The sequence below is a fragment of the Cyprinus carpio genome, chromosome B22 (assembly GCF_018340385.1).
Source record: "Cyprinus carpio isolate SPL01 chromosome B22, ASM1834038v1, whole genome shotgun sequence".
Lineage (NCBI taxonomy): Eukaryota > Metazoa > Chordata > Actinopteri > Cypriniformes > Cyprinidae > Cyprinus > Cyprinus carpio.
In genome coordinates this window covers 12,990,736-12,998,225 of record NC_056618.1, presented here as the reverse complement: position 1 = coordinate 12,998,225, position 7,490 = coordinate 12,990,736, and the positions used below count along the sequence as shown (strand labels likewise).

The 7,490-nt window shown below is 35.3% G+C and overlaps 1 protein-coding gene and 1 pseudogene across 1 annotated transcript in view; both read left to right on the top strand.

The window, feature by feature from the left end:
- The window catches only part of LOC109103223 (NLR family CARD domain-containing protein 3-like), a 1,793,396-nt gene that overhangs the window by 236,639 nt on the left and 1,549,267 nt on the right, over positions 1-7,490 (top strand). The gene's annotated exons all lie outside the window — the stretch shown is intronic.
- On the top strand, positions 1,114-3,361 carry LOC122141613 (annotated as a pseudogene).

Below are 7,490 nucleotides of genomic sequence, written 5' to 3'. Positions count from 1 at the left end.
ATCTGTGATTAACCACTGCACCCTGAGATTTTACAGATTTTTATCTCGGCTGGTGATTGAGATGCGAAATGTGAACAATATACCTCTGATGAAAAGTTTAAATGTAGATCTGAGGTACTGCGCACGTAATTATTTTTCTGAAAGCATGAATTAAGCATAAGAAAATGACACCTGCTTGATTTTTGCACAGAATCTGTGGGGACACATCGGCTCACGTGCTCATGTGACATTTACTGGCTTCAGCAGTGGCACAGAAAAACCACAGGGAATAAAGCGGACACCCCAACCAGATTTTCAACAAAATTGCATGCACAATGGCAACAAACATTTCCAGCTGGATTTCAGTTTTAAATGGAGAACTGCAGTATGTGACTCTTATCTGGAATGAAACATATTTCAGGATAATAAGTGTGTTCCTTTTAAATACTGTCTCACATTTAAAATGAAGAGGAGAGACAATAAACACAGCCATTCTTGATTTCCCCGCCAAAAAAGTGGGACGGAGCTAGCTCATTCATTTGACATCGGACCCAATGGAAAGACGGTTAAGGGAAACCTGTTTCGAAGAATCATTATCTATGATAAATTACATACTTTTGGCATTTTAAGATATTGACAACAAAATTGTCCATGTGATAGGATACGTTTTTACAGTTTTTACACACAGACATTGTTCACAATAATAGATCTGAAGTCTCTTTTACTAAGGGCTTTGATTTATTTGATCAAAAATACAAGTAAAAACTGTGTAAATATTATTACAATTCAAAATAACTGTTTTTCTATTTTGAATATACTTTGAAATGTAATTGTATTCCATTTGATGCTCAGCCGTTCAGTATCACACCCATCCTTTAGAAATCACTCTAATATGCTGATTTGGTGCTTAAAGCAACATTTTTCATTATTATCAATTTGCACAACACTTGTCCCTGCTTTCATAGTTTTTGTGGAAATTGTCATCCTTTACTTCAGAAATTTGTGATTAATAAATGCTGTTCATTTCAACTTTCTATTAAAGTAGACCACACTTTTATATTGTGATATTTCCTGATCTTCTTCCCTTCCATTTTAGTTCTTTCTCCAATGTCCCTTATAACTAAAACTGGCTAAATGTTGTTTGTGGTCCTGAAGGCATTCCTGAGGTCACAATTCACCCATCGGACACATGACCACTCAAGAAGGTGGAAATCTGACATTTACCTGTCCGGTGACTGGAGCCCAGCTACGACGCTCCGCTGGAGAACAGCAGCACATCCGAGACAGTCCAGCTGGAACCTGCAGGTACATGACACTGCTTTCAGATCAGGACGCTGTCAAGGAAAGTAACAATGGAAACTGACCAATGTGATTAACCACGTACTTGAATAAAGATCGCTTGTGGTACTGGGACGTAAAAAACATGCAATCATATCTCTGAGCCTTTTGTTGGTAGTATTCCTGGTTTGTAAGTCACTTAGGGCAATTAATACTCGTTCAAGCCCCCTTACCCCAGTCCACTAAAATATGCTTGGAGTGATTAAACGTTGTTGCAGGACTTCGAAGACTTGTTTTACTTTTGTCAGTCAGTTAAATCTTGCCTATATCCATCCTTGTCCACAGCAAGGACTCAGGGGTTCAGCCTCGGAGCTGGTTCTCCACATGAGGAACGTGTCGTCTAGAGACAACCTGCAGAACCTCACCTGTGAGGACGGACAATCCTGCTGGAATGGGAGAAGACACGGTGTCAGCTAGACATTCAATGTATGTGCTGAAACTTTTCTGTTCTTTTCATTTCTGTCATTTTTCTTTAATACATGCATGCACATTCTTATTTTTCTCTTGGAAAACACAGTCATTTTGCATGAATGTAAATCAGTGCATTTTCAAATCTAAATGCAAACAGCATATGAGATGTCTATGTATATACTAACACTAAAGTCTATCTACTTATTATGAAATATATCTGCCCTTTTTTATTAGAATTTTGAATTATAATAATTATTTTTATCTTTATGCTATCATTTAATTTTTAGTTATTTGTAATGTTTTTTTGTTTATTCAGCTTATTGTCATATCACTGAAGTACTGGTAAAGTTTTTTTTAAATTAATATTTTAATTAACTTTTTTTTCTATTTTCCATTTTTCATTTTAAAGTTTTAGTATTTTTATGGCCATTTTTAATGCCTATATAGTTTTATTTCAGCTTTACTTTCAGTTATTTTTAGTACATCAAGTTAAACTAAGTGAGAGTGTCTTTGTGTCTCCAATTGTGGAAAAAAAAGTTAATTTTATAAAATATTTTATTTTATTTCAGTTAACTTTTTTCCCCCAATAACAAAATGTTGTTGTTTTTGTCTTTTAAGGATTTTGTTTATAACAAGCTATAATAGCTCTGTTTAGCTTTCATTCATTCCGCATCATGTTTTAGTTTTTTAAACAATTTTAGTTTGAGTACACATGGTCAATTATAGTGGTTTAAATTATTTTATTTAGTTTTAATTAATTAAGTTTATAATTTATTTAAATTTAGTTTTTATTCATTTTCATTTAGTCTGATAGTTATATTTTATTTCAGCTTTATTTCAATAAATATCAACAAAACCAAATTGAATTCTTTTATACACAAATGCACACAGCTCTGCTATAAAAATAGAAAGTAAATTTCAAACATCGGCCGATACTGTGACTGTCTCACTGCACACGTGTGAACTCATTCCCCTATATGTGTTTAGTTCCAGTGCGGATCTTGTTCATGAAGGACCCAGAACCACAACATCGCTGGTGTTTGCCATTCGCTGTGGACAGCAATCCTCCCGCCACCATCAAATGGCTGTTTAACAACATGCCTCTGACCCGAAAAACTCCACGCCTACACCGAACTGATCAGAGATGCAACCGAGGGCTCCATTCAACACGGCTGTCTGTTCCTCAACAAGACCACCCACCTCAACAACGGCAGCTACACGCTCATCGTGGAGAATAAACTGGGTAGAGACCAGGCAACGGTAAACGGGAAGTTCACGGGTAACCCTTTTGACCCGGAAGGCATCATTCCTGGTGAAAGGGCTGGAGTCCGGACCGTCTGGACTGAGAGACGACTTCCCCCTAAGAGAACAAAGGACTTTCCTGATCATTTGAACACTCTCTCTTTCACTCTTAGATTCATCTTTGAGAATCTGATGTCTTGTATTGATTTGATATCTTTGAATTCTGTAATTGGCAGAATACATATTTACCTGACTGATAATAAATTGTTACATTTGATTTAATTCTGTTTTACTCTGTAATTATTGACTCTAGTAAATTACGTTGTATCCTTGTTAGAGGCATGAGCACCCGAATGAACGAGTACAATAATATTAAAGAATAAATAGAATAATCAAATGTGAGAATAATAATAATTAGAGACAGACAAACAAACAATTTACCTTTCAACCTAAATTCGAGGTCATACTAAAATGGAGTCAGATTAGATCATTAAATGGAGTCAGATTGAGTTTAACCTAAATTGAATAACTCCTTCAGCCAGCACCGGATACCTTCCTTGGACCGTGTGCGTGGACCTTACACTTTTTTCATTTTATTTTATTAAACAACATGTCGTGTTTCATAAGCTGTGTGGTGCATTGAGTCATTTATTGTTATAATCTCTCTCCACACGCCAGTCCTCACTGATGACCCGAGTAAGTTATCTAAATCTAATTCCTATTTTGACTTTTAAAATTTGACTATTAAAATGCTCATTTATCTCATTCACTGCACATTGTTTTCTAGTACAAATATCTAAGAATTCATAAATCAAGATGTGTTTTCTTGAAAAGTAAAATGACTAATAAAAAATTTATGAAAAAAAAATAAAATAGCCAGTGGGGTCAGAAAATTAAACTTCAAAGGGAAAATATGATTTTTTTTTGTCACTTAATAATGTATTTTTCAGAAAAGAAGACATTTATCATAAGTTATTTTACTTCTGTATCTTGATTTTAACAATGTTTAGATACTTGTACAGGAAAACAAAACAAAACATTGAGTAAGAAAGTCTTTTTATTTTTTGCTCAATGTTCACAAAGTAACATTTCATTAAAAGCTTTAACATGAGCAGCTCCCACTAACCAATCAACAGACGGAGAAACTGGAGAACAGAGTGTTTGGGGTAAGAGACGAGTCTTATGATTCACAACTTATTACTTTTATATTCTTTTAATTTTGCACATTCATAGGTGTCGGTAGCGGTGGGTCTTGCTGTGTTTGCGTGCACATTTCTGCTCATCATGGTTGTCGTCATCAATAAATGTGGACAGCATTTCAAGTTTGGCATCCACCGTAAGTTCTACTTCCACATATGGGCTTAAAAGTTAACATGAAATTGAAATAGCCCATATGTTGCATGTTAGTCTTTTTTGTTTTTCTTAACCTTGCTCCATACTGCTCTGAAAACAACCTTGCCTTTTCAGCTGATCTTACAAAAACCCACCGAATCCATCCTATTTGGCATGTAAACACAAACTTTTCACAATCAAAAAATTAATTCTCAATGGATACAATCAAGCCTCACCCTACATTTTTTCTCTATTAAACATCCTTGTCAGGCTCGGAATGCACCAGATTACGAATGCAAATGAGTTGTGATTAAGAGTTTTATGTTGACCTTTTTATGTATTATCAACGTCTCTTTGAAGGAAAGTCAGTTACACTCCACAGCTTTATTTGCAACGCCATGCAAGCTGCTATTTTGGGCATGCAAGACCAATTTGAAATGGGAAACGTTTGCCAAATATCTCATTTCAAAACTTTTTTGTAACGTTTTTAATGTATTACAGCCTGATACCATAGTCACTAGTCATGTGATCTAAACACATAGCAGCCACCATTTGTTGGCTATAAAATGCTTTTTCCCACTGAGATGACTTCATTTCTACGGAAGAGGATTAGGGCCAACCAATGATAAAAAATAATAAACCACCATCTCGAGATAAAAGTCATTTATTGCGAGATTAAAACTCGTTTAATTTTCGAGAAAAAAAGTCGGCAAATACAATCTTGAGAATAAACTCATTAACTTTCGCGATAAAAAGTCGTTGTGTTTTCGAGATTAAACCCCGTTAAATTTCGAGAAAAAAACGTTCGAAATACCATATTGAGAATAACTCATGAAATATCGAGAATAAAAGTCATTGTGTTTCGAGAAAAAACTCGTTAAAATTTCGAAAAAAAAAAGTCGAAATACAAACTTGAGAAATAAAACGCATTACATTACACACCATTAATGGCATAAATGACCGTACGGTTTTTAATTTATCATAGCTGTCCAAGTGCCAGAGTGCATTTGAGTGAAGCCAGCGATAACCTTTCATGTTGGAACGAAAAGCGGGTAGCCCTACATCGCGCCAAATTGGGGACAGCATTTCAAGTTTGGCATCCACCGTAAGTTCTACTTCCACATATGGGCTTAAAAGTTAACATGAAATCGAAACAGCTCATATGTTGCATGTTATCTTTTTTTGTTTTCTTAACCTTGCTCCATACTGCTCTGAAACAACTTTCCTTTTCAGCTGATCTTACAAAACCCACCGAACCATCCATTTTGGCATGTAACACAAACTTTTCACAATCAAATTAATTCTCAATGGATACAATCAAGCCTCACCCTACATTTTTTTCTCATTAAACATCCTGTTCAGCTCGGAAATGCACCAGATTGCGAATGCAAAAGGAGTTGTGATTAAGAGTTTATGTTGACTTTTTATGTATTATCAAAGTCTCTTTGAAGGAAAGTCAGTTACACTCGACAGCTTTATTTGCAACGCATGCAAGCTGCTATTTTGGGCATGCAAGACCAATTTGAAATGGGAAACGTTTGCCAAATATCATTTCAAAACTTTTTTTTAACGTTTTTATGTATTACAGGCTGATACCATAGTCATAGTCATGTGATCTAAACATAGCAGCCACCATTTGTTGGATAAAAATGCTTTTTCCCACTGAGATGACTTCATTTCTACGGAAGAGGATTAGGGCCAACCAATGATAAAAAAATAAAACCATCTCGAGATTAAAGTCATTATATTGCGAGATTAAACTCGTTAATTTTCGAGAAAAAAAGTCGAAATACAATCTTGAGAATAAACTCATTAAATTTCGAGAATAAACTTTTTTTCTCGAAATTTAAAACCCGTTAAATTTTCGAGAAAAAAAGTCGAAATACAATATTGAGAATAAACACATGAAATATCGAGAAATTAAAGTCATTGTGTTTCGAGAGAAAAAACTCGTTAAATTTCTCGAAAAAAAAAAGTCGAAAATACAAACTTGAGAATAAACGCATTACATTACACACCATTAATGGCAATGCCGTACGGTTTTAATTTATCATAGCTGTCCAAGTGCCAGAGTGCATTTGGGTGAAGCCAGCGATAACCTTTCATGTTGGACAAAAGCGAGTAGCCTACATCGCGCAAATTGGACTGATTTTTTTTATTCTAAAAAGACCTAGCCGCTTGCAAATTTCTCTTTAAAGTTCGTGTGCTAATTATTATTGTGTCATAATTAGCTAAAGTTGATAGTATTTCTTTGTTACTGAAAGATATAGGCTATGCAATGAACACTGATCGAATGCGTTATTCTCTACATTTCATTTCGACTTTATTCTCGAAATTAAATTAGTTTATTCTCACGATTATTTCGACTATTTTTTCTCGAAAAATTTAACGAGTTTTTTTCTCGAAACACAACGACTTTATTCTCGAAATCTAATGAGTTTATTCTCAAGATTGTATTTCGACTTTTTTTTCTCGAAATTTAACGAGTTTAATCTCGCAATATAATGACTTTAATCTTGAGATGGTTTTATTTTTTTTATTATTGCTTGGCCCTAATCCTCTTCCATACATTTCTTATCAATTGTCAAAAATACGACAATTTAAAATCGTACTTGGATGCCTTCAAAATCCAGATCAATTTGCAGTTAATCCGAAGACTAAATCAGTTGTATTTTCGCTTAACCAGAAGACTAAATCAGTTTACTTAGGTCTCAAATGAAGATGTTTTGGTCTTGAAGAGGTCTTTAATGGGAAAGAGAACTATCTCGAGCAAATGCATCGCAGAATCAAACCAGGTGCAGCTCACACAACTGCAGAAGTAGTTAGTGTTAGATGAAAGCCGGAGTCAGCACAATCATGGCCCATGCCAAAATGATTTTCTCCAATATTATTTTGGAATCTGAATGAGTTCCACAGGAGGCATTGTGTTGCTTTTAAGTAAGGCACAAAAGGCAGCGAAATACAGTCTCTTCTAAGCTGTAACTTTGTACAGTGTCAGCCTAACAGCTCGGCAAAGTGCTGCCAGGTCTTAATTACAGCATGCAAAGTAAATAGCATCGCGAGCGAGCCATTGAAGAAGAGTGATGGAGCCAGGCTTTTCACAAAGTGCCTAAGTGGACCTGATAGCCTCCCTCCCCTCTCGCCCTCTATCCCCTGCGTTCCTCTTCTCTGCCCAGTCTGGGGTCTCT